Source organism: Cebus imitator, unplaced genomic scaffold (assembly GCF_001604975.1).
Source record: "Cebus imitator isolate Cc_AM_T3 unplaced genomic scaffold, Cebus_imitator-1.0 Scaffold136, whole genome shotgun sequence".
Lineage (NCBI taxonomy): Eukaryota > Metazoa > Chordata > Mammalia > Primates > Cebidae > Cebus > Cebus imitator.
Window position 1 is genome coordinate 4,136,038 of NW_016107451.1, and position 27,320 is coordinate 4,163,357.

The 27,320-nt window shown below is 52.4% G+C and overlaps 1 protein-coding gene across 5 annotated transcripts in view; it reads left to right on the top strand.

Moving 5' to 3' along the window:
- HIVEP3 (HIVEP zinc finger 3) overlaps positions 1–27,320 on the top strand; it is a 517,135-nt gene that overhangs the window by 348,433 nt on the left and 141,382 nt on the right. The window contains exon 1 of one of the 5 annotated variants that reach the window (XM_037743192.1): positions 20,700–20,779. The exons of the other annotated variants lie outside the window; for them this stretch is intronic. The gene's annotated coding sequence lies outside the window, so the exon portion shown is untranslated. Of the gene's footprint in view, positions 1–20,699; positions 20,780–27,320 lie in introns of those variants that run through there. 5 annotated transcript variants of the gene reach the window in all.

Here is a 27,320-nt window from a genome sequence, read left to right on the forward strand (position 1 = left end):
TTTTTTGAGGTAGAGTCTTGCTCTGTCGCCCAGGCTGGAGTACAGTGGCATGATCTCGGCTCACTACAACCTCCACCTCCTGGGTTCAAGCAATTCTCCTGCTTCAGCCTCCCAAATAGCTGGGACTACAGTTGTGCACCACCACACCCAGCTAATATTTGTATTTTTAGTAGAGACGGGGTTTCACCATGTTGGCCAGGCTGGTCTCAAACTCCTGAATTTGTGATCTACCTGCCTCAGCCTCCCCAAGTGCTGGGATTACAGGCGTGAGCCACCGCGCCCAGCCTTCTTTGGTTTTTCTAGAGCTGATATTTTGTGGTGTTTCTGGAAAGTCAGTAAGGCAGCTCATGCAGAGGTCCCCAAGACAGTAACCACAGCACATTTGGCAGCGTCCTCCCTCTGCTTCACAGATCTGTTCCATCAACCCTCCCAGAGCCTGCTCAGGGATGGACCAGTTCAGGTGCTGGGAGCACAGGGAAGAATCAGGCTTGGTGCCCACCCTTGAGGGCTCACAACCTAGGTAGGAAGACAGACACATCTACAGCCATGCCATGAGCACAGAGCACCATGGAAGCCAGGAGGAGGCCAGCCCTACGCCACCCATGGAGGTGCTCGGAGAAGACTTCCTGGCGGGGATGGGCCTGAAAGTCCCAGAGCAGCATAGTTCACAGTGAGCACCGAGCATGCAAGCCACTGAGTGTGGCCAAGGACAGGCACAGAAGATACAGCCTCAGCTGCTCCAGCCACTGGGGTATGTAAATATCTCTGCCTGTGTGTCCCTGTGTGCATATGAGAGAGAGAGAGAGAGTAAGAGACCTCAGAGGGGAGTGGAGAGGGCAGCGGGCCTGCTCTGGCACAAGTGGTATCCCCTGAGACCTTTGGGGAAGAGCTTTCCAATGAAAGTCCTGGCTGGTGGAGGCTGGGTTCCCTTGATTATGTAATAGCCAGGGAAATGTCACCAGGGAGAGCATTAGAGGAAGGAGGGATGTGTCTGAGCAGGGTTTCGCCATTCCCAGAGGGGAGCTGGGGGCAGATTTATAAATGAACCGGGATTTTCACATAGTCAGAAAGAACATCCAAGCTGGGGCAGCCAGTCCATATCAGGAGGAGGGGACATAGTCACAGGGCTGTGGCAGTGGAACTCACATAGCTGAACACAAGTTCTCCCTCCTGGTTCCTCCTCCCTCAGGTGCCACCAGCCACTGGATCACTTGCCCATCCCATTAGGATGGTCTCCAGGGAAGCAAGGAGAGGGGCCAGACCAGTGCTGCACCATTCTGGCCCAGAGGATGTGTGCCCGGAGAGCCGTGCCTGTGAAAGGATGTGGGGCAAGGGTGCCTTGTCCTCTGTGGCTCACAAACTAACCCTGGGCTCACATAGGCAGGAGGCCTGCAGCCACGTGAGCGCCAGCTGAACACTTTAGTGTGTTTTGTTGGGGAGAGGGCACATCTCATTTTAGTTCAACTGTGAGTCACCCTGGCCCTCAAGAATCATCTCAGAAGCCCATTGATAAAACACACAGTTCAGGCGCAGCACGGTGGTGCACGGATGCAATCCCAGCACTTTGTGAGGCTAAGACAGGAGGATTAGTTGAGCTCAGGAGTTCAAGACTAGCCTGCATAACAAAGCAAGACCCTGTCTCTACAGAAAATTTAAAAATTAGGTGGGCTTGGTGATGCACACCTATAGTCCCAGCTACTCAAGAAGCTGAAGCAGGATGATCCCTTGAGCCAAGGAGTCTGAGGCTGCAGTGAGCTTTGATTGTGCCACTGCACTCCAGCCTGGGCAACAGAGTGAGTCTGTGTCTACACACACGCACACACACACACACACACACACACACACACACACACACCCTCATACCCCATTTCTCAGCTTCTGGGGAATGATAAGAGCTTTGGAATAGGATGGACTTTGAGCCTCAGTTTTCTCATCTGCAAATTGGGAATAATATTAACACTGCCTCCTGGGATTATTATTGTGAGGCTTACATAAATGTGAAATGCCCAGCCCGGATCATGGCACATAGTAAGTACTCAGTAATTGGTAGCTGTGATTATTTTCATGAAAGCTTCCATAGGGGGGTTGTCCTGTTTGATTTATACGCCATACACTGTTTTATTCTATTGTATTAAGGATACTTGAGATCTACCCTTTTAACAAAATTTCAAGTATACAATACATTGTTGTAGACTATAGGGATTAATACAATACTGTGCTGCAGGTCTCCAGAGCTTTTTCATCTGGCTTAACTGAAACTCGATGTCCGTTGATTAGGAACTCTATATACTGCTTTAAAAGATTTGGGATGCCAGTATGGAAATCATAGAGCAGAACACAGGGCAGTTTCCATGCAGAAGTGTGGATTGTGTTTCCAGCACCAGCATAAAAGACAATGTTCCTGCCCTGGGTGGGACTGAGACAGACATCAGCTGGTTCAAGGAGAAGCAGGTAGGACTATGGCCTTGGGCCTGAAGGCTGAGCCAGGCCTAGCCGGACACTGTGATAAGGGTAAGAACCTGTAAGTGATATTTCTGGGTGGAGCTTACTGCCCCCAGTCCTTCCCACTGCTTTAGCACTCTGAGTGACACATGACACCCTTCCAGAGTTAGAGCTTGGACAGGAAGAAGAGAATTGGCATTTGAGGCCAAGGCCAGAATGCCCTCGTAGATACCTTGGGTATGCTCGGCACAGATGGAGCCCAGGGGTCTCAACAGCTTGACCCGAAAGGCGTGGCCCAATGTCAGGCCTGGTTGCCAACCCGACCTGTAGAGAAATGACTATGTCACATACTTGGCTGTCTGACCTGCATGGTCATCCCAGGTCATCCCAGTGTGCGCCTGGGGTGTGACAGCCAGCATCTCTTAGAAGGAGGCTCAGCCGTCCTGGCCCATCTCCCCTTCAGGGCAGAATCTAGACTTGGTTGCTAGAAGGATGAAGCACAGTCATGGAGGGAGTGCTGTAGGGTCAGACCCTTAGCAAAGTGAACTTGAAGTTCTCATTAGGGCAGCAGGATTGAGCTCAAGTCAGACCCCCGGATAGATTCCCTGCCCCTCAAGGGCACTGGGAGAAGACAGTGGCGAGCAAGTAGAGGCAAGCCCAGAGCATCCACAGGGCATGTGGCTTCTGGTGAGAACATTAATTCTAGCCCTAGATGGAACTGGGTTTCCCACATCCTCCCAGGTCTAGGCAGGCTGAACTCAGTGATGGGCAGGGCTGAGCCTTCAGGCACTGAGCTGAGAGTCTGGAGCCAAGTAGAGCTTGGGGGAATGAGGGACACTCCTGGTCTGCATGCCAGAGCCACAGCTGGGCAGCAGTGCCTTTTAGGCTGGTCAGCTCCCCTCCATGCCAAAGCAATCCTCTATCCCTGCTGCCAGTCTCCTCCCTAAATGCGTGCAACTGGTCTGTGGACCACTGGGAGAGACTAGGGAGGGACTAGCAGCTTCCATTGCAGGTACAGGCAGATGAGTCCCATGCACCCAACTGGGGAGATAGGATCTGTCCTTTCTATGTTCAGAGTCAGCCGTGGTGCCATGGAATGAGTGCTGGACTTGGATTCTGACAAATGGGCCCAAATCAGCGCTCTGCCTTGTCTACCCTGTGACCCTGGGCATGGACCTTGGCCTCTAGGAGTTTCAGCTTCCTCACCCGCAAAACAGGGTCCCAGAAGTCCTGCATCATGAAAACTTGAGCCACCAGAATTGGACGAATGTCAAAAAGAGTAGGGGAGTGGTTTTGGGGAGGCAAGAAGAAAAAGGAGGGAGAAAGAACAGTGTGTGTCAGCCTCTGCCTCCATGGCAAGGGTCTTGAACATTCCAAATGCCCAGTCATGCTGTGAGTCTTCCCACCCAGCATCCTTGAGAGGTATTCCGTGTGGAGCACCTTCTTCTTGGGCCATGGGTTCTGACCTGCCACACTGATCTCTATGCCTGGAAACCATCCTCCCTACTTTGTGCCATTTCTCTGTCTTGATTGCCAGACCCTGACCCCATGAATCCTTCTCTACCTGGACATCTGGCCATGGTGGTAGGGAGCAGAGTCTAAGATGAGCTGGCTTGAAAGTATGCTTAAGGCTCCCACCTCTAACTACTTCCTCTTTGAGATGAGGTGTGGCCTCCTGGCTGGTGAACTGTCATCATCTGAGCAGGGCTGGGCATGCTCAGCCTTGGCAGCCCTGGGGACCTGGCTTCAAGCGGGTAGGGCAGTCGTCACAGTCACTATAACCAAGAGGTGTGGTGTGCTCAGGCCCAAGGGGGCTGGGGTTCCTCTCCATGTTGCTTTGATGTGTGGAGGATGGGAGGGAGACAGTGGTCCTGCTCAGACTGGATAGTGCTGTTGCTGTGTGGTTGTGGTTCTGGGGAAGAGGTGCGTGGGTGGAGAGGGAAGGCAGCAGGAGGCCACCCCTGGGAAGAGGAAATGGACAAGGCTACTTCTCTGGGCCCGCAGGAATTCCAAGTCCCTGGACTAGAGGAGCTGGGCTAATTACAGTCTCCTCCTTGTTGGTGGGAATGGGACTCCTAAGAGAGCACCAGCCTTGGCCAGAACTGGCTAAGGAGGGCAGGGTTAAGCTGGGGAGTGGGGAGGCCCTGTGTGTCTGGTGGCCAGCTGCCTAATGCATTGTCGCAATCATGCTCCCAATGGAGGGCCAGCCAAGTCAGCCTCTCTCTGGAGCGGAGCATCCAGGTCCCAGCGGCCCAGGAGTGCAGCAGACACAGATGCCTGCCAGGAACAGGCTGTGGGGATCGCCGAGAGTAAACAACAGAGGAGAATCGCCTTGCAAACCACACTCAGTGGAAATCTCCCCAACAGCCACATCGCAAAATGCAACCAAAATATTTATTCGGAGAAACATTTTTTTAGAATTGCTCTTCAGAAGGTGACACAAACTGGCCAGCTTCTCAGACAGCCTAGCATAGACAGCCATGCCCTGTCCCCAACCCAATAAAGCCAATAACTCATTAGCTGGGCCTCCAGGTCAAGTTCAACTTTATTCAGGGTCCTAGCCCATCATTTCCAACACTGCTCAGGGGAGGCTGGAAGCAGCTTAGACCCATCTGGAAACTATTAACAGGCCCCTTGCCTTAGTGACCCATCACCACTCCCAGAACTATCGTTCCCGTGGACTCACCTGACCGCCGGGTGTGCGGGGAAGCAGATGCATCAGCCAACCTCACGTCATTGGAGATTTGACAGTTACAGGCCAATGCTGGACATCAACCAGATTTCGAACTTTTGCTGAGAGCCGGTAACACATTCCTTTCTTCTTTTCCCCATGGCCAACACTAATTATTAGAAACAAGACTAGCTATAAGACTATCTTTTTAGAAAGGACTTCTGGACTTCACAGGCCCAGCCCACATGTATTAAAGTTCTCCTAGCCAAGAACCTTTCTAGGCTCTTTCATGTGTTTTGTCTCATCATTCCTCCTGATGGCCTTTGAGGTAGGCATCACTACCCCATTTTATAGTGAAGCAAAGATAAGCCCAGAGAAGCTAAGGAACTGACTCAATGTCACCCGTTGGTGCACACCAGAGCTAAGATGACCCTTTTCTAGTGTTCATTGTCTTTTATCACATTATTGTATTTCTCTATTATGATGTACACTCATCATGAAGATGAGACCGGATGATGCATGTGAAGCATGTTAGAGCAGTGTGTGGCTCTGAGTGCATGCTCATTTTCATTCCTTCTGCCCTTTCAGAGATTGTTTAAAAGCCAGAGTGGTGGTGGGAAGAGAGAAACTGAGTTTTGTCTCATTGACTCATTTTACAGGGATGAGTAGATGGTGGAGCTCAGGCATGGCTAGATCCAGGAGCTGATACAATGTCATCAGATCACCAGACTCATATTTTCCCCATTCTTTTTACTCCTCTTTGTGTTGATCTCAGTCTCATCTGCTGCTTTTGGGCATCATCTGCCACATGGCACAACACAGTGAGTCTGCAGGGCGGAGAAGGGCCATGGCCCCTTCTGGCCCCAGCCTTCACCATCCCAGCTGGTGACTCCAGAATGAAAAGTGGCCTTTCCTCCCAGCTGTTGCGGGGTGAAAAATCCCGGGGCGGTGGGGGGGGGGGCGGGGGGATGCTGTGATTGGCCTGCCTCGGGCCACATGACTACTCCTGGACCAGTGGCAACCGTGTTTGGCCAAACAGTTGGCCCCTCCCTGCCATGGCCAGGGTGGTGGGCTCCTGTGAAGGGCCCCTGCCTGAATTGAGAGTGGAGTTGGGAGCAGAGTTTCCTGAGGAATCCTTGCCGGAAGAAAGGGGAGAAAGGATACCGAGCAGAGAGAGAAAAGAAAAGCAATGCTGTGCATTACCCTGGGATGGATGAAAGTGCTGAGTCAGTGATAATGTGCCAAAAAATATGTAAGTCATCGTCTATTGGCTTATCCCTAAAATCTTACAGATAGGGGAAATGAGGCTCAGAAGCATTATGTGACTCTGCCATGCTCCCACAGTGATTTTCTGAGACACCTGGACTGGAGTCTGAGTCCCCTGTTCTTCCCCCTTCCCCTGCACGGGGAAGAAACCGTCCCCGCCATCCCCAGGCTCACGCAGGCCTCGGGGAATGCTGAGAAACACCTGGTTGGCAGAGCTGGTAAGGGAAGCGGGTGATGTGGCATTAGGTGTTGCCAGCCCATTGGCAGTTCCCCACTGTCCCCAGTCCCCAAGACCCTGTGTCACCGCAGTTCCATAACATTAGCTGTGTCTGAGCTGGGCTGTGTGGACACACACTGGAGCCACAGTCATCAGCAGAGCCTGTGGCCGGGTTCTCCTCCCCATGGGCTCGTCCATCACCCCTGCACACTTTCCTCTAGGCCAGCATTGAGGGCTGAGTTTGAAGCATATTCTATGCCAGGTGCAGGGAATTCGCGATGAGTGATAAACTCTCCTGGTCTTCCGAGGGCTTAGCAGGCTCTGAGTGGAGACAGCACCTCATTCCTAACATCGTAGGGTGATCAGTTGTCCGATCCCAGAGCTGGGCACTGAGAAACAATCCATGTGGGCTGCAGCTACCGTGGCAGTTTGTGGGGATTCCGTGGTGAGCAAAGCATACATGCCATCCTCATCCAACAAGACATTACACACATAAATAAAAGTTACAAATGCTGCTACTTGAGAGGCTTTGACGAGGAGATTCCTGGTGCTGGGGAATGTGCACAGGGCCTGGTTTAGTCAGGGGTCAGGAGGGCTTCCCTGAGGAGGTAACATGCAAGGGGAAATGGAAAGGTTGAAGAGGAGTCAGATGGGTGAGGAAGGGATGTATAGGCAGAGTGCCCCAGCCACAGACACAGCATGTGCAAAGGCTCTGAGGCAGAGAGCACTGGAAGGAGACCCATGCCCCAGGTGGATTGAGGGGGAGATGTGGCAGGAGGGGTGGGTAGGGCCACTGAAGCGGGCCTTGGACACCTTGTGGAAGAATTTGGCCTTTGTCTCAATAGCAGAAGGAAGACATTGAGAAGATTTAACCAGGACAGGCCTGGGGCACTCTGGGGTACTGATTAAAGCCTGGAGTCGAGGACATTTGGGGCACCCGTGGGGAGACAGAGACACCCATGGGAGGATGGCTCTATAAATAAGAAGCCAGCAGAAGGGCTTTGAGGGGTTTTCTAGGCTACCTGTGCCAGCATTGTAAAAATTCCATGGCCGTGAAAATGGGGTGCGAAGGGTGGGACCTGTGTTGGGGAGAAGGGGAGTCCCTGTTCTGTTCCAATACGAGTGGGCTAAAGATAAGCTGTTGTCTTCACCCACCCTCTCAGGGTTTTGTACATTGCTGTGTACGCTGGGGAGCTCTAAGAGGACTGTGGAATAGGCAGTGTTTTCCCAACGTAATTGACCATGGGAAAGGCTGCAGACAAAGGGACTCCTCAGAGATGCTTGAGTGGAAAGGCAGCAGGATGTGATCTCAGCGTGAGGATTTCATCCTGGTGGCTGGCAGCCGGGTGGGGCTGGGGTGAGCCTGGACAAAGGATACCTGTTAATAGGCCATTATAGGAAACCCATCAACGGGCAGATCTACTGCAAACTCTGGTGGGGGGTGGTCCTGGGTACAGGACAGAGCACTGAGAAACAATCCAGGTGGCCCACAGCTACTGTGGCAGTTTCCGAGGAAGTTCCAGAGCTGGGAGTCTCTCGCCTTCTCTGTCCTCATTCCTCTGCCCTTTCTCCTTTTCCCCAGGTTCCTGCCCTGAGAATCCCATGTCCTTGAAATATTCCAGGCTCAAATCAGCACCCTGAGAACTCTGGTCAGGCTGTAAGCATGAATACCATTGAACGGGATGAAGCATCGCCAGAATAAATAAATTCATGTGAAAGCCGTCCCTTGTGTCCACAAACAGTGGCATGGGTGGGGAGTGGAGAAAGGGAAGGGGAGGCTGTAGCGGCTCCTCCATGCCTCCTTCCTCTTCACCCATTGATTTGTTCAATGATCATTTAACAAACATCAAGCACTGGACTGGACGCTGGAGACCTGGCGGTGCATGAGACAGACTCAGGGCCAGCTTTCCTGGCCCTGGGATTATGTCTGCGTGGCATTCAATTCTCTTGACAAACCTGCTTCTGCCTGTGTCAGGCCTCTCTGGGGAGGTTGGCCCCAGCCAGCTGGGTTTAGGGAAATGCACCGCCCTGGTGTCAGAGAGGCCGGGGCTAGAAACGCAGCTGTGCATCACAGCTCTCTGCGCCTGTTTCCTTTTCTGCAGAAGAAAGACAACCCCACCTTCTGCACAGGCTGGGCTGGGGGTTCAGGGAGGTCCCACACTCCTGGCACCGAATGTGATGCTTTTAACGGACTGGCTTTTGGTTCTCATCCTCTCTCTTTGCCACCAGGACTTGGGCAGGAAATTTCTGATGGTTTGGTTTTTCCCAAACTGAACATTTTATCCCTTCTTCCCCAGCTCAACAGCATGTGCAATTTAGACTCACAACCAAACCTGATTTATTCATATTTAGGGAGTCCTCAAAACTACCCCGCCAGATAAACCTTCAACTTTGAGAAGCTAACACAATCTTGAAAAAAAAATGCTTAAGTTCAAGAAATTGGACTGGGGCTCGTGGTTTTGGTTTGTCTGAAGCAGTGAGATACAGTGGGGAGAAGCTCTGGGTGTGTGACCAGGAAATCCAGGTCGTGGTCTGGTGCACTGCCTGTAAGCTGAGCAGAGCACCCAGCCCTCCCCAGCCTCAGCCTCCTGTCCTATGAAATGGGGGTAATAACCCTTTCCTCCTGTGGCTGCTGGGAAACCTGTGTGAGGTTCAAAAGCAATAATGAACTGAAAATGCTGCCTGCCTCTGCTGAGCTATTCAACGTCTTCACTGTAAAGTACTGAAAGCTCCTCCTGGGAGACCTGCATTCTCCCACTGCCTTCTTGCACCTGAGACCACCCATCTGGCCTCTGGGAGACCCCAGCCGTTCCTGACCCAGCTGTTTGGCTCCAACTGTCCTGTGGTTAGAGCATCTAGCCGGCTGTTCCAGGAAGTCTCTTTCTCAGGCTGGGCCCCTAGGGAGGGAGCTGAGCCCCAATCGGTGGGGGAGAAGACAAGTCCTGGGGAGGGGGCAGGGGGACCGCCAGCCTAGGAGAAGCTGCGTCGTATTTTTCAAATAACTCCATGTCCACAAAGCTAAAAATGTGGTCTGGCTTTACATATTTTATATATGTGTGTATTCCCGGTACATTTCCTTCTAATTTTTAAAACCATACGTAACGTCAGGGACATTTAATCCATATGGTTCTGATTCCTTAACACTTAAATCATCCAAATGTTGTTTTGTAGAATCTATTTGCAAATCTCTTTACATAAGCATTTAACTCATTCTTTCTCAAGAGAATCCGGGCATGGTCCCTGGGTGAGTCTTCCTCTTCTTCCACTCTCCTCACTCCCCACTCGAACTGGCTGGATATTGACTGCCTCTGCCCTGGCACCGCTGCTCAAGCCCTGCCCTCAGGCTAGGGGAACCGGGTGGGAGAGAACTGAGAGGCAGACAGCCTCAGCTCCACCACTTCCTGGCTGTGTAATCAATTACAAATTAACCTCAGCAAACCCTTTTCTTCACCTGTAAAAACGGACAAATAATAAACACCTTCAAGGGTTGTTGGGGGATAAAGCAAGGTGTTGTGGAGAAAGTCTTTAGCCCAGAGAACAGGGCTTGTCGCCGACAAACAGAGAGGTAGAGAGAAGTACGTGGACCTGCAGAGTCATTCTTGAGGAATCTTTAGATAACAGCCCCGGGGCAGAGAAGCTGAGGCCAGAGAAGCAAAAGAGCACTGCCCATGGGAACTGGGGATTCAGACGAGGACCAAGCAGTAGTTGCAGCAGTCAGAAGGGTGGGAGGTGATGGGCCTGATGCCAGGAGATGTGTGGGGGCCTGGGAGGGGAGTGGGTACCCGCAGTGTACCCCGCACACAGGCCCTGCCCCACATGTGCCGGGGGTGTGGGGAGGGCCCCAAAGGACCTGACAAACCCCATGGAGGAAGTCAACAGGGAAGGTAGTTCTCCCAGGGACATGGGTTTCCCTCCTAGAAGCCTTCCACACCCATCTGTGAGAGCACACGCAGGGCCCCCATGGACTCTCCCACCTGCAGACACAAGCCCAACTGCTCAGCCTGGAGTTGTGGCCCAACTCAACTGCACCCAGCCCCTGCCCAACCCCCACCAGGGTCTCCCCACTTTCTTCTCCCTCCTTTCAGGTTATTCTCCAACTGTCAATACTCTTTTCAGCTGTTTCCCCTGCCTCCGTGGCTTTTCCTGGCTTTTCCACTGATAAATACCTTCCTGCTCTTCAAAATTCAACTCAAAGCTCCCCTCCTCCGACAAACCTTTCTGGAAGGATTTCCAAACAACTGGCCCTGCCTTTGTGCTCTCCTAGTCTTGGCCTGACTGGGCCGTACTCACCTGAGACAAACTCTTCGGGGCCTGTGTTGGGAGCTGTGGGTGTGGGGATGGATAAAAGTCACCCCTGTCCAGGAACATCCCTTGTTCTGCTTGAGATGGAGGCTCATTTGACCTGTGGCTTTCTGAGAAGGCAGAGTGGAACTCCACGATGGCAGCCGCAGAACTCTGAAGCTGTCGGTGTGAGATGGGAGCTCAGCTAGGAGGACACAGGATGGCCAGTGTGGCACAGCTCACGAGGGCCTCCCCATGCCAGGGGCCTGTTGGTCATCTCTGATCTGGACACCACCAGAGGCCTGTTCCCAGAGAGCAGGATTTGTTTCTCTGGCCATTCCAGAAGGAGCACATCCCAGACAGAGCCGCATCTCTGGGATGGAAGAGCAGATGCTCAATCTAAAATTAGGCTGCTAACTGCGACTTCATCGGCTGCGGAGCGGGTCTGCTTCTTGCATCTGCCAGTGTGTAGTAGAGGAGAGGCTAAGCCCCTGCCTCCCTGTCGAGGCTGGGCAGTGATGGTGACAGCCAGCTGGGGCCCAGCATTCTGGAGTCTACCTGCAGTGCTTTCCTGTGCTGAACTGCATTAACTCCTCATAAGTCCCCTGAGAGGGAGGCTTAGGTGGTGCAGGGTGGGGAGGGGCCTGTCCCCCACCCTGCAGGAGCTGCCTCTTCTTGGGGGTGTCTGGCTGAAGCAGAAAGGGATGATAATCAGGGGAAATTTCTTCCTACCTCTTCTTTGTCTACTGTTCCCACCTCCATTAAGCATCCTCTGCCTCTCCTATTGTCTGCCTGAGCAGGCTCCGCTCTCCAGGGAGGGTAGAATCTGTTGGAGGCCTCAGTGTGGGCCTTCTTTGATCTCTCTGAAAGCCACAGCTCTCACGGTGGCCTACCAGGCCGCATGTAATATGCCCGATGCAGGGCCTTTGCACTGGTTGCCCCTTTGCCTATGAAGGCCTTTCCCTGTAACTGTGTGACTTAATTCTTCCCCTGCTTCCAGTTGCTGTTCAAATGCCACCTTCTCAATGAGGCTGACTCTAACCACCCTATTTAAACTTGTGACTCATCGCCCACCCCTGCATTCCTGGTTCCTTTACTGCCTTGTTGCCACAGTCCATACCTCCTGCTAATACGCTCTATAGTTTACTTACTTGTTCTGTGTCTTGTTTACTGCCTGTCTCTTTTCCCCTAGAACTTATGTTCTAGGGGCAGATTTTTGTCCATTTTGTTCACTGATGCACTCTAAGTCCCTAGAACAGGACCCAGCCAATAGTGGCTGAACATGTGTTACAGAATGCATGAATTCGAGGGGACAGAAGCACCTGGGCTCAGGGCAGCATCTTGTTTTTGCAAGATGGCCCACGGCTGCTCCAGAGAAAGCCCATGCCCTAGAGATAGGGTCCCTCTGCTGGAACTGCTTCTGGGTCCTCTCTGGGCCTCTGTTTGCTCATCTGGTTACTGGGGCTGTTGGTCCCTGCCCTGCCCCTCACAGAGCCTTGTGATCACACCCATGAGGACATGGATGTGATTATGCCACAAAGCATAAAGGGCTACCTAAATAAGTGTGAGGTATGCATGTGTTCAGTCAACATCACTGTGTACCTACTGGGTGCTGGGACCCATATTGAGTGCTAGGAGTCCACAAAGGAGTGATGGCTTGTGCCATCTGCAGAGGCCCTCCAGGGAGTGGGGCCTCTGCTGGCTATGAAGAGGAAGGAAATGCCCACTTATTTCAGAGTTGTTGGAGATGTGAGATCCCAAAAAAGGAACATGGGGTCCTCTTGGCATCTGGGGGAAGTCATGACTTAGTCATCTGTAACGGTTTTCTAGAGAACCAAAATCAATATGATAGATACAGATATAGAAAGAGACTTACTCTAAATAATTAGCTCATGTGCTTATGGGGGCTGAGAAGTCCCAAGATCTGCTGTCAGCAAGCTGGAGATCCAGGAGAGCCCATGTGTATTTCCAGTCTGAGTCTGAAGGCCTGAGGCCCAGGAGAGCCAATGGTATGAGTTCCATTCTGCAAGTAGGTAGGCTTGAGACCCAAGAAGGGCTGATATTTCATTCTGGTGCAAAGGCAGGAAAAGACCAGCCAGGCACGGTGGCTCACGCCTGTAATCCCAGTACTTTGGAAGGCCAAGGCAGGCAGATCACGAGGTCAAGAGAACAAGACCATCCTGGCCAACATGGTGAAACCCCATCTCTACTAAAATAGAAAAATTAGTTGGGCAGGTGCCTGTAGTCCCAGCTACTTGGGAGCCTGAGGCAAGAGACTTGCTTGAACCCAGAGGCAGAGGTTTCAGTGAGCCGAGATTATGCCATGGCACTCCAGCCTGGTGACAGAGCAAGACTCCATCTCAAAAAAAAAAAAAAAAAAAAGGCAGGAAAAGACCAATGTCCCAGCTCAAGCAGTCAGGCAGGAGGAGCTTCCTCCCACTCAGCCTTTTCATGCTATTCAGGTCTTCAGTAGATTGGATGAAGCACTCCGATGTTAGAGAGGGTGATTTGCTTTAAGTCTACTGATCCAAATGTTCATCTTACCCAGAAACACTCCCACAGACACATCTGGAATAAGGTCTGGTCAAATGTCTGGGCACCCCATGGCCCAGCCGAGATAGCACATGAAATTAACCATCACACCCTCCTCCCAACCCCAGACTGCTATTGATCCTTCACCTTCAAACCAAGACCCAGCCACCAAATTCACAGGCCTGCCTTCCCCTCCCCAGGTCTCTCCTCAACCCTTCCACCCTGCCACCCTCTGGGACACTGCCTCTGCTTGTAAGTTCACCTGACTCAGCCCTTTCTCAATAGGACGCAGCCAGGTGCCCAGGACCCTTGCTGGGATTCTTATCCTTCCAGTCAGGGTGGGTTTGAGGGGCAAGTTGCAGGGGATCAGCAGAAAATCCTGGAGAAGAGACAGCCCTCAGAGGGCCTGTTTTCAGGCTGGAAGGTACATAGCTGACTGGGCTAAGAGGGATCATGAGGGATCATGGAAACTTCCTCTGCACTCCTAGGCAGAGTGGTGGATGCTGCCATATTCCATCTCAGCTATGGGAAGCCTCAGGAGAAAGCCTTCCAGGTGCCCTGTTTATTGAGCACCTACTAGGTACCTAGCATAGACCCCAGAGTGGGGGCACCAGACACAAATACTTTACTACAATGTGAGAAATATTTTGATAGTGTATGCAAAGTTAATTACCAGAACATCATCGAGAAGGGGACGTTCAATTCTGCTGAGAGTGGAAGTCAGTTAGGAAAAAATAAGAAAAAATAGGACATTTGAAGGAGAGCAAATAGGCTGAGTTCACTAAATAGGCAAGGACGATTTATAGGGGAGCTGACGGGAAGGGTGGATGGGTGATAGGAAAAGGAAGACATCCCAGGTAGAAGGATCAGCCCGGCGAAAGGATGGAGTGTACAAATTCCCATTGTGTTTAGCGACCAGTGAGCTGTCTTGCCCAGGCCACACCCTTCCCGGGGCATGACTGCAAGTGGAAAGATTGCAAACAAGGCTGCAGGTTGAAGAATTGGGGTTCTCACCTCTGGCCTTGAGAGGCCAGAAGGGCTGCAGTGGGAGCAGAGCCTGAGCACGGATTGGGTGAGGCCACTTCCACAGTCCTTCACTGTCAATGAAGGCTTTGGAGAGTAGCCTTTGCATCAGGCCCCACCCCCTCACGTATTCGTCTCTGTCTCCCATGTCTTCGGCAGCACTCACTGCTTTTATCCACTGTTGTCATAGTTATTTTCCATAGTGGGCAAGGCCTCTCCGGAACCAGCCTGAGCTGCCTGAGCACAGGATTCTTCATGCCTCATTTGTCTTGCCTTGGGACTCCTTCCTGCCTACCCCCTGCGTGACCCAGCCGTTTGCCCTGGGCTGGCCACATGGGCTATATCAATCAGTTGATGAAAGTCTCAGGAGAGAAGAAAAATATAAGGCCATCTCAGAATTCTTCTCTCCCTCTGCTACTCCCAGAACTCTTTTTTGTCATTTCTGTTCCTGTTTACCTTGTGTTCATGTTTATAGGGTCTGATTTAATTCTCATTCCCCTCCTCCCTCACTTCATGAGCTATTGGCAAGGACTAACTCTTATTCATCATAGAATCCCTCAGAAAGCTTGAGCTGGGGGCATTGGGGACTTCTTTATTGAGTGTCTAATACATATTGCTTCTGTTCTTGATACTTTAAATGCATTTTCTCTTTTAATTTTATCTGCTCTAATTTAATCCTCTAATTTTTTCCTGGGATGTGTTATTCTCCCCATTTTGCAACTGTGAAAACTGAGGTATAGGGGAGTTAATCAGCCAGTATATGTCAGGACCAAGAAGTGCACCCAGATCTGTGTTAATCCAAGCCATGGAAGTTGATTCGGTACTTCCGTACCCTCCTTAGTGGGCACAAAGCCATGGGCAGAGGAAATATTTATTGTTATCGATGATCTTGCAAGTCCCTTGGCTTGGGGAAAACCTGTTCTCACAACTGCCAGGGGAGTGTGGCTTGACTAATCTTCTGATTTCCTGGAAATGAAGGCTCCGCCTTCTCCACCTGGGGCCTGCTCAGCCCTGTGGGAGTCCCCAACAATGCTGGTGAAAAGTCAGAATGAGGCAGTTAGTTCCAGGGACCAGGCCAGACCCGAATCTCAGTTTGAAGTATAGGAGAAGAGGATGCTTTTGTCATGTGGGGAAAATGATTCCATGAGCGTGAGGCCAACCAGCCTCCTGCAGTTGTTGGTTCCTGGGCACCATGGTCAGAGGGGCAGCTGTGTGTTGTTCAGCATGCTCTGAATACCTGTGACATTCCTGGAGCTGAGATGCGGTCATACGCAGAGATGCAGAATCTAAGGGGGCAACAGACACATGAAGAAATGATTCTCACAGTGGGGCACAAGCCAGGACAGTCTGTTTCAAGTGCTGGGGGCTCTTGGCAAAGGAAGCAGTCAACACCACCTGGGGGCCAGGGAAGCCTTCACAAGGGAAGTAGCCTCTGAGCTGGCCTGGAAGGCTGAGTGGGAGCCGGCCAAGCAAATGAGTGAAGGGAAAAGCATAGGGAACCGCATGTGCAAAATGCACTTGGCAGGCTCAGAAACAGTGAGAGATTCCGAATGGCGGGAGCATAGGGTGGATGGGGACAGTGCAGAGAGAGGGAAGTTTGGACTGGTAAACTGCGGCTCTGTTATTAAAGGCCCTAATAGATGGGGTGGTTTCGCTGAACAGAGACCCACTTGAATGTGTCCTAGAGAGCTCTACCTGTGTGGAGAATGGATGGCAGGGGTAAGCTGGGCACAGGGCTAGGGAGAAGGCTGTTGGAACTTGTTGGTGATGGTGGCCTACTGAGGCAGCAGGCATAGAGAAGGGCTTCTGGCTTTGGGCTTGAGAAGACTGATGCCCCCACATCAATGCAGATGAGCAGTTGAGAGGGGGAGGATTCTGAGTCACCATTTGGGAGCACAGTAATCATTGCTACTGTTTATTAGGCACCTACTGTTGTGTAGTCTGTGAAGGGTTCTATTGCAGTATCTTGTCAAAACTTCTCAGCAGCCCTTGGAGATGAGAGCATTAAAATCAGTGACATCAAGTAACATGCCCATGGTGGCACAGTAAGCGTGGGGGGCTGGAGTCTGAACCCAGGTCTATGTGGCTCCAAGGCACATAGACTTGTGGGTCCATAGCCTTGGACCCACAGCATTGGATTAAGGATGGGGCAGGAAGCTGGAAACATGGTTCTCAGGCTGGAGAGAAAGAATGGGAACTGTGTCTGGAGGGGTGGACTTCAGGCAGGTGATATCCATACAATGCAAACTCTGGTCTTTGTCCCAGGACAGAAACTTCGTGTGTGGAACAGGTCTATGAAGAGAGCACCACCACACACACACACACACACACACACACACACACACACAGGAAAACAACCAAAGCATCCAAGTCTGGGAAAGCACAGCAATGGGGATGGAGGATGGAGAAGATGGAGAGGGAATGGTTGCTAAGTCAGTGTAAGACCTAAACATACGTAACCCAGAGGGCCCACAGGGCCTGTTGCTCAGCCTCACCTCACCTTACAAGTGCTCCCAAAATACTATGGCAGTCCCTAGCTTCTCAGGAGTAACAGTGGGTTCCAAAAGTCTGTCTGTAATTTTGTTGTTAGAAGCTGGAAAGAAAATTCCGCCGAGATAGCCTTCTAGATGGCAGATCAGATGCCAACCCTACTCTCTGCTCTAATCTCCTTTAGCTTGTAAAGTCTCTACAGCGTGATGCTGGCTTTACAGCAGATCCAGGCTCAGTGTGTATGTGTATGTGTCTGTGTGTGTATGTCTGTGTGTGCGTGCACGCATGCACATGTGTGTGTGTAACATTTCCATGGAAACGAGCATTCAGCATTCTAGCCTGGGACACCTGGATCACAGTTCTCTTGAATTGTAGCTCCAGAAGTAGAATGAATCTTTCCATCGTGTATGCCCCCACTTCGCCCCTCTCCAAGCTTGTCAAACAGCAGTGTAACGTTGAGCGAGTTACACTGGGATATCTGTTTACCTGTCAGTCTCCATCCGTGAACACAGGCTTGTGTGTTTCATGTTCCCAGCACAGAGATGGTGCCTGATTCATGTTTGAGGAATGAAGGAATGTGGGAAGGCCCCCAGGGCCAAGTATTGGGACTTTCTCAAGACCTGGCCCAGTTACTTGCAGGGGATGGGGCTGATAGGAAGGAACAGGCACCTGGCTCCACCTGCCTTTCAGATACAATGTGGGAAAGGTGCCCTGTGCCCCGAGTCTGCCTTTCTGCAGACTGATGGGGGCCTGGTCTGCAGATGGGGGCTCACAGAGCAGAGTCGAGGTCAGGCTGGTAACCTCGAGGCAGGACTGCCTGCCCCACCTTCTTTCTCTGAGCTCTGAGGCTAGAGTCCTGAAGACCTTCTGGCTTCCAGTGAGAATTGGCACCAGAACTGAGGTGGGGGCTGAGTCTTGAGGTGGGGACAGATGGCTATGGTTGTGGGAGGAGCTAGCCCCAGCTGACATTCCTGGACTGGAGAGTGACTACAGCTGCAAAGGCCTGCGTGGCTTGGAAGGCTCAGGGGAATCAAGTCTGACTGTGTCTGGTAGAATGAAGGGGCTTGATAAGTTGCGCTTTCCTTCATCCTTCCCCTCCGCCTCCTTAGGGCCAGCCCAGGACTCCGTGTGTTTGGGGGTTGACATGGGGATGTCCCAAGCTGCCTGATGGCTACAGAGGAGTTTGTCAAGAAAAAGGAGGAAGGAGACAAATCCCAAGCCATCCCAGCCTCCTGAGCATCCAAGCCAGTCTAGCTGAGAAACCTACCTTTCATCCCAGTCCCCAACCAGGGACCCTAAAACATCAGCCACAGTTCTGGATTGGGTAAATTCTGCTCCTCCTCTGGCTGGTTTGTCTTAGGATTTGCCCCTCAGGAACATTCATTCACTTAACAAACATTTGTAAACTTGTCAGTCCTGGGAAGGGTGAGGAATCAAGATGGAAAGTTCCCTGCAGCTCCCAGTCTGAGGGATAGCAGGTCCCCTGTAACTGATTGTAATGTGAAGTGATGAGCCAGTCTGTAGAGGCAGGGACTATTGAGTTGCCTGTGGCAGCACAGTAAGATGACTAAATCCATTGAGAGAGTCCTTTGGGGCCAGGCCACCTCTCAAAGGGGAGGAGGATGATATTCAACTTGGGGTAGGAGCAAGGCTGTCTTCTGAGCCTGCCTGTGTGAATGATAAAAAGTCACCCCTCAGGGCACATGAATGATAACAAGACACCCACCTCCTCTGCCTGGAGTTGCTTCCAGCCAGAACAGGAAGTAGGACTGTGGGGGCAGGGCAGGAGAGGAGTGAGGAGCAGGGATCTGTTGCAGGGGGCACACCACCCTAATTGCCCTGGTCAAGAGAAGGGCCTGTATCAAGGGCAAGCTTGGATTCAGGGTGTGAAGGACAGCCGGAGGGGTGAAGAGGACATTTCAAAGGGAAAGCCTCTGTGGAGACCTCAAGAAGTGGACACTGGTGCAAGGTTGCGCATGTTGGGGTTGGTGGCTGAGCAAATGGCAGGGTGGGCTGAGTTCTGGGAGATGCAGCTGGTCAGTGGGGCCTTGCATGCCAGATCAGGAAGTGTGGTCCTTCTCTTTGGGGCTTTGTTACAGGAGGATGACCCAGTTAGAGCTGGGACTGGGCCCTGGGAACTGATGGAAGTTGAGAGACTAGGGTGGTAGTGCTCCACAGAACAGCTGGGCAGCTTAGCAGCTGGGTAGCCAGTTTGTAATCATGTATGAGTGCAGGCCCATGCGCAGCTGCAGCCACACCTGCCATCACTCCCTGCAAGCCCTAGAGCCACAGCTTCCTGCTCTCTGCCCCTAGGAGTGTCGTGACCCTTAGAAAGTTAGGGTTCCCTCCATTAAAGCTTGGGGTCTGGGAAGAGTCTGTTTGCTCTCATCTGGCTTTGGAGGAAGGGTGGCGGCTCTACCAGAGGCTGTGTGAAGGCACACAAATGCCCAAGGCCACTAATCCGCCCTTTGGGCCTAGGGAAGTTGAGGCCATGGCTTTGAAGCCAGAGGAAACGTGGAGCCTCCAAGGATCCCCCTGGAAACCTGGGTTGGCATAGTGCTTAGTTCCCCTGCGGGGCCTCCAACTTTCATGACCCTGAAGGGGAGTGCTTCCTTAAATTTTGTATCCTAGACACTTAACCTACCTCATTCTAGGCCCGGTTTGACCCCACTCTACACTCCCCACCCCCACTCCATTACCTCCTTCTGAAGCTGTTCCTGGTGTCAGCCAAACCCAGGGCTGGCCCTGGTTCCACTGTGGCAGAGGGCTGACCTCTGCCACATAACCTCTGGTAGGCATCAGTGAAATACAAATCACAGAGAGAGATCTCAGGGTCTTGGCCTTCCCACAGACCTGCGGGAGCCTGGCTGGGACCTGGCTCAAGTGTGCTTGGTCCTGGCCAGAGCAAGCACAAGAGTGACTCAGGCCCAAATCCCGGGATCCAGCAGCTTCTGGTAAAGTCAAGCCATTGGGAAGCCCCGGGGTGTCCCCCGCCCCCACCCCAGGCCTGAGCCCAGGGAGGCCCTGGCAGGCCCGCCCCGCCCAGAGCTCATTAAAGCGGATTCCCGCCTGGGGAGGCGCGGGCTTCCCGGAGCGGGGCTGGCACCCAGGGGGAAGGCGGGGAGCGCGCACCTTGGGGACGGCGATGGATGCCCGCCGGGCTCGACCAACGCGTGGCGCCGAGCGGCAGGGCCCCGGCGGCAGCGACCGGGGCTTCCCTGACTGCCCTCCCTAGAGGGCCCAGGAGGAAAAGACAGCGCGGGAGCTGGGGCGGGCGCGGAGGGAGGGGCGGCGCCCGTAGTGACACGGCCTGTCACCGAGGAGGCCGGCGCGCAGACCCTCCCCGCGGCCGCCGGGAGCCAGGGATTCCCCGGGCGAGGAGACCCTCCCCTGGCCGCCGACAGCCGCGCCCGAGCCCCGCTGCGACCCCGGCCGCGAGGTTATTCCCGGAGTGGCCGGCAGCGAGGCCGAGCGGCACGAGAGGCGCCCCGGGCAGGCGGCGGAGTCCCCCGGGCTCGGCGACAGGAAACTCTTGGGAGTGAATGGAAAGAAGTGGGTGGTCCGGCCCCTGCGACTTCCCCTGACATCACTGCCCAAATAAGGAGCTTCCAAGAGGCCGCGGGGCGGCCCAGAGCCGCGCCCGCCGCCGGCGCCCGCCCGCCAGCCCGCCCCGCGCCCACCCCGCGCCGCGTGGGCCGCCAGCGAGCGCCCGGGGCACCGCCGGGCGGAGCCGAGCCGGGCGGAGCCGAGCGCGCGGGCGCTGCCGAGCCGCGCGGAGGCCGGGCGCGCAGCCCAGCGCAGCCCAGTCCAGCGCGGCGCAGCCCAGCCCGGAGCAGCGGAGCCTCGGCCGCCCTCAGGTAAGCAAGTAGCGCCCCGCGCGCCGCGCCCCCGCCGCGGCCTGGCAGCCCAGGGGCCGAGCACCATCGAGCGGGCGGCCCAGGGACTGGAGGGATCCGCGTCTGTGGGAGAGGGCTGGGCGCGGGCGCGCGTGCAGTAACGCGTTGGTGCCAACTCCTGGGACCCATGGAGCGAGGGGCCCCGGCTTCTCCGCAGCCTGCTGTGGCCTGATGCACGCGATCTCAGCTAGTGTTTCCCAGACACTACTTCTGTCACCACCCTCGGGTGACACAAGCGTTCCCGCGTTCACACAGTTCTCTGGCACGCCCGCGCCTGGCACGGCTGTTGGCGTGCACAGCCTCCTGCGTCCAGCGCAGACTCTCACCCTGGCGCGGCTCTCACCGCTCTCACCCTCGCTCACCAAGGGACACAGGACGCCCGGCGGGAGCTGCTGAATGGGTTTGAGCCCTAGCTTCCCCCCACCCCGCCCGAGGCCAGTGCAGTTTCAGACTGTCAGAGCCTAGCAGCCTGGGGCTCCTCGGGGCTCACTGGGAGTAAGTTAAACTAGCATCGCTCTGGATCTTCCCGAGCAGCCTCTCCTCCCGGCATAATAGCACCTGGCACTGGGGGTGCATCCTAGCGGGTTGTACCTGGCATGGTCAGGAGGGTGTGGCAACTGGCAGAGAGCTACTCCCGCTTCACAGCCTGGGTGTTTCCAGAGCGGCTGCTACTCCATGGGCATTTCTGAGAGCCCCCTCCCAACCCCCGTTAACCAGAGCAGGATGCTTGGGCTTCCGACAGAAGTGGTGGCGGCGGCTGCAAAACAGGTGCAGAGGGCATCAGCCTTGGCGTCTTACAGGGGTCTCTGCGTAGTGGTCACAGTTGTTCATCTCTAAAAATATAATATATTGATTGTTGTTTGATCAAGGATGTAGGGGAAACGGTTAGAGCCAAATTATGGGTCTGTCCCTTAGTGACTCTGGGCAGACTCCTTCATCTCTTTCAGGCTGTGTTTTATCAAAAATGGAATGAGTGTCCTCAGAGGTATGTTTTCAGGGAAGACTGGGATCATGTAAGTAAAAAATGTTTTGTAGCTGTAAAGCCTTGTGCACATGCCAGTAGCTGTGGTTTGGGTGATTTCTCGACTGGTAGTTGTCATGGCTCTGCTCTGTGACTTAGAACACCCTTTCTGTTCCATCATCTGCAAAAAATAAGGGGGAGGGGGCATTAATAAGTGCCCCGTGTGCCTAGTAGCAGATTTTCCCAGTGTGTTCGGTGGATTGTTAGTTCTGAAAGCTGCTCCACCAGTAAAGATTTCCCTGTTAGAGTAAGAATGGCAAATTGTGCAAGCTCTCTATTACTCTTTTGGCCAATTGCAATCCATACTGGCAAATGAAAGGCCCTGAGAAGTCCTGCAATGAAAGAATCTGTTTAACTTTGTACAGTCCAGCATTTTTTTTCTAGTTGGCTCTGGGGCCCTTTTCAAGCTGCATAGGCTTGCTCTCCAAGGAAACAGTGCTTCCAGGGCTACCCAGAGGGATGATGTAGTGTTGCATAGTTGCAACCAAACTCTGAGAGCTGAATTCTAATTGCTGTTTTTTAATGGAGAGTAAGCAGAAGCCCAGAACAGTTAAGAGGCTCATCTGAGATCACACATCTGAACAGTGGCCCAAGACCATCCAGTAGTTAGTGGTAAAGCAGGGACCACAATGTGACTCCCCATACAATGCTCTCACCTCATTGAATGACATCCAGAAGTTGAGAATTCTCCTCTAGAACCAGTCTTGCTGCTGTGTGTGGACACTTTGCAGAATGTATTTGAAAAATTTAAAGATTCAAATGATTTATTGTTGAATGAATTAAGTGGTGATCAGTTACCTACTCTGTGCCATTTCTTTTGGGGACTTTAGCGTGTAAAGTGGAGCCTGTGGTGAGGAGCTCGGTAACAGTACCACAGTCATCTCTCACACATGCACACATACACACGTGTGTGCACTCTTACACACTCAAACACCCACTTTTACACACAAGTTTGTTCCTACACAGGATGCATGCACACACCCACTCCAGCACACTCACGCACTCATTCACACACACAACCCTGCCCCTCTACACACACCCACTCCCATGCACTCTCGCCTACACAATCCTGTCTACTTTTTCATGCTCACACATCTGCCCTACACACACTCTCTCACACACACATCCATCCCATTGTGTTCTAGGCTGCAGCTATGAGGTAGTTGTGGCAATGGGGATGTCCCCTTGTCCCCATATCCCCAGAGCTGACACTAGCTCCCCAAGATGAATACTGAACATGTCAGAGTGCTTTGCAGGGCAACTCGATACTGCATTTCCTCCGTGTCTCTCAGTTTCTTCCATTTTCTGCCATATTTGCTGATATTGGCTTGGTTGCATGTGATGAGATAGCCACAGCTCTGGCTTCTCCTGTGCTGTTTGTTTAATCAATGTCAAAGCACTGTGAGGGTAAGGACTGCTGCATCTAGTGGAGGGCCTGGCACAGAGGAAACGGTCAATAGCGTTTATTGAATGAGTGTCTGCTGGCTGCTAGGATGGCCATGACCCAGACCAACATCCAGGAGGATTCAGTGAATATGTTTCCTGAGTGCCTCCTGGGCCCTGGGCACCATTCTAGGGACTATAGCAGTGAAAACTATTTAATCCTTTCTTTCAGGGAGTTTGCATTGCAGTGGGAAGAGAGGTAATGAATATTCATGGATCAGATAAAGCTAAGTCGTCATATACACGTTGAAAAAACTCAAACAAAGCTGTATGATGGAGAATGCCAGGGAGTAGTGGGAGAAGCTACACGTGGGGGCCCAGAGAGTTCTCTGAGGAGCTGACATTTATCTTGCGATCTGAGTAATGGAGAAGTGACAGCCTTGCAAAGCTCTGGGGAAAGAATGTTCACCATAGAAGAACAGCAGGTACAAAGGCCCTGTAGCAGGAAGGAGCTGGGCAAGGGACCAGAAAGAGGCCACACTTGCAGTTCACTGCTGATTCCCTCCCCAGCACCCTTTGGAGGGGCTAACTGCTGGTGTTTGATCTGAGACCTACTTATTTTCCTGGTTCAATCACTAAAGCCAAACAGTGCATCCTGGGCTTTGCAGGGCGGGGCTGCCTCTGCTCTCTCAGAGGGCTGCCCTCTAGATCTTTCCATCCCCAAGCCTTGTAAATGAGAAAGAGGTCAGACTCCTAAGGCCCCTCTTAGTTCTAGCTTTATAGAAGTCGATGTCTGTTTGCAGGAGGTTTGCAGGAGACAATTCAGGTGGTCCATCTGGAAGGATCGTGAATTAGTTGCGCTGCTTCCATTATTAATAACCATGATGTCATACATCTGTGCGGTTCCTGATCGGCTGCAGAGCACTCTCCCTATTATCCTGTTCACTCTGTGGACTAATCTGTCAAGCGGGGGATGGGATGGAAAGAGCGCAGACACTGCCACACACTGCCGCAGGCTCACCCAGGCCGCTTCACCCCTTTGATCCCCTGCTTCCTTCGCTGCAGAGCGGGATCACGGGAGAACCTGCGTCTCCAGGCTCTTGGCGGGGTGAAGCAAGAACATGCACGTCAAGGCCCCGGGGTGTAGCAGGCACTTGGAAACTGTTGGTTCCTGTTTTACAGATGAGGAACTCCGAGCTAAGAGGGATCATGACATTTTGTCTGCTTCTGTGTCCCCAGTCTTCCCAGCCCAGGGCTCTGGGTCCACAGTGGGCTTTAAATAACTATTGGGTTGAGTTGAGTTGCCGTTGGTTAAATAGCTGGCAAATGGCAAACCTAGGACTCAAATCCAGGACTTTGGGCTCCAAAGTCCTTCTCATAAACATCACGCTGTTTGGGAATAATTGTCACAGTTAATAAAGACAAACCTTCACATGCATTTGTGGATGAGTTATTGTTGCTTGGTGGTTAATCTTGGAATTGAAAGGTCTCAGGGGTTCTGAGGTGTGATATTCTTTGTAAACCAATAAACACATTCCTTAAGAAACATGTTAGAACCTTCCAGAAGAGGGTGTAGATGTGAGAAAATGGTCCGAGAATTGAGAGCAGTGGCTTTTAACCGGGCGTGCCAAGTGCTGTCACCTGAGGGCTTTGAGCAGAAGAGCCCCAAGTTCCACCGCGATGGTCTGATGGGAGAGTCTGGGGACAGCATGTGGGCATGTGGAGAAGTGCCCCATGCTAGATGTTCTGCCTGGGATGAGAAGCCCAGCCAGCAGGAGGCCCAGGAAGTCAGTCAGGCCTTCCATCTGCCTCCTGTTTCCATCTGTCCTTGGCTGTGGCTCCGACCCCCATGTCCCGGACCTACAACAGCCACATGGTAGGAGCATGAGTGATGGCGTCCCGCAGACCGGAGTTTGTGTCTCCTGCTTTCTATCACTGTGCCTTGGCCTCTTTGCTTTGCCTCTCCTAAACCTCAGCTTCCTGATTTGTGATGTGAGAATGCTCACACTTACCTACAGAATGACGGATGTCTCATTAGATACCTGTGCCCGGAACTTAGTAAGTGAACAATAAACAGTAACTACTTTCAGTTGTTAGGATGAAAAATGAACGAGAATAAGAAAAATTGCAGTATTTATGAATTAATCAGCTGCTCCTAAATGGGGCAATAAAACAGACCAATTTGCCCCAAACACTAGCCTTTTGGGAGGAAGGTACATTCCATGTCATAAACACTGGTCTTTGTGTGAAAGAATTACCAGTTCCGCATCTTCCTAAACCTCTTTATTGCATAACCCTTGCTTCCCATGGAGAGCTGAGGGCTGAATAGGGACCGGGGCCAACATCACTTCCCATGCCTCTGACAGATCGATGGGCTCAGAGATGAGGATGTGAGCTTTGGAGATCAGTGTGAGTTCAGGCTTGTGCTCGCCTACATCAGCCTGGTCTCTTGCTCCTGAGGCCACCATGTGGGGGAATTGGAGTGTAAACACCGGCTTGTGAGAGTCTCAGGATGTTGGGCTTCTTGCCTTACTCTGTCAGTTATTCATTTATTCAACAGTGGATTGGGTCCTTCCAGGGGCTCAGCTCTGGGCTAAGCACTAGGAGAAAGCCTGCATTCCCAAGAAGCTCAGCGTTGACCAAATCCACCACCCACAATCCACGTGGACATGCGCAAGTTGCATTCCCTCTCCAGGTCTCGGTTTCCTCATCTCTAGAATGGGATAATTCTGGTTACTTCACCAGAGGAATACTTTGTTGTTTTTAGGGACCCAGCCCAATTGGCTCTGGAGCACTGTCTAGGCTTTAGGTCTCTGACGGAGTGGTCGGGCAGAGAGAACAAGGGCCTCCTTACCAGGAAGAACTTGACTCTGATGCTGGTACTGCCCTTTCCTGACTGCATAATTTGCTGCATTTTTAAGTTCTCTGTGTTTCATTTTTCTTCACTTGTAAAATGCAGTTATAACGCTTTCATTGCAGGGCACTGTGTTAGTTGAGATGATGATATAAAGTACCTGGCTCTGAAAAAATGCAACCCCCATTTCCTTTCTGTCTGGCTCTTAGCTCTGCTACCTAGTGCATTGCTGCTTTGGGGAGTCATCTCATCCCATCAGTGCCCAAGTTCAAATATCCAGGAGTGGTCAGGGGTAGGCAGACAATCAGATTAGAGCTCCGGGTAATAAGCACGTACGTGTCCCTTGGTGCAAGGTGGGCACGGGGAGATGGTTCCAGCTCACAAAGAAATCAGGGCCAGGGTACAGAGCTGGGAGTCCTGGGTTCTGTTCCTGGACCTATCACTAAGTACTGTGTGTCATTTGCCAGTTCCCTCCCCTTTCTGAACTTCAGTGTCCTCAGCTGCAGGGTGGCCTGCGGGATCCCCTGGGTTTCTTCCTGCTCTGAGAAGTCCTTGGGCCTTTGATGTGCAAGTGCTGAGTGAATACAGTAAGGAAGTGAACTGGCTGGGTGTGGGGATTTTACCAGCTTTTTCTATCCTGGACTCTGTCGCCGTTGATTCTGTGAGGAGGCCAGCAGACAGACTCTGGACAAGGAGAGACTATGGTTTCTAATAGGCAAGCCACTCATGGGAGAGGAGGCAGGCAAAGAAACGTTAATGACATTAAATTAAATTAAAAGAAAGGCATTACCCTATTCTTTTTTTTTCTTAAAGGAGACCCAGAGGCTCTGAGCTACCTGCCTCCCAAATAGTTTTGCTCTTATTTGAATTCAACAGTATGTTTGGATGTAAAGAGTTGTTTTCAGGTTACCATGGTGGAGGCAAGAGATTACAAAGTAAAACCAAGCATACAGTCATTCATTTAGCAGACACCTGTTGAGCCCTCACTATGTGTCAGGGGCTGCTCTAGGCACTGGGGTACAGCAGTGACCAAAACAGACCACAGTCGGGGCTCTCAGGGAGCTCATAAACTTGTAGAGGGAGTCCAGTCATGAACCAAGGAACCCGGTAACAGGGAATGTGTCAGATGAGGTCAGTGCCAGGGAGAAGCATGAAGCAGGGTGGGAAGTTAGAGAATGCCATGGGGAGGGAATCAGGGGCTCTTTTCTTTTCTTTCTTTCTTTCTTTCTTTTTTTTTTTTTTTT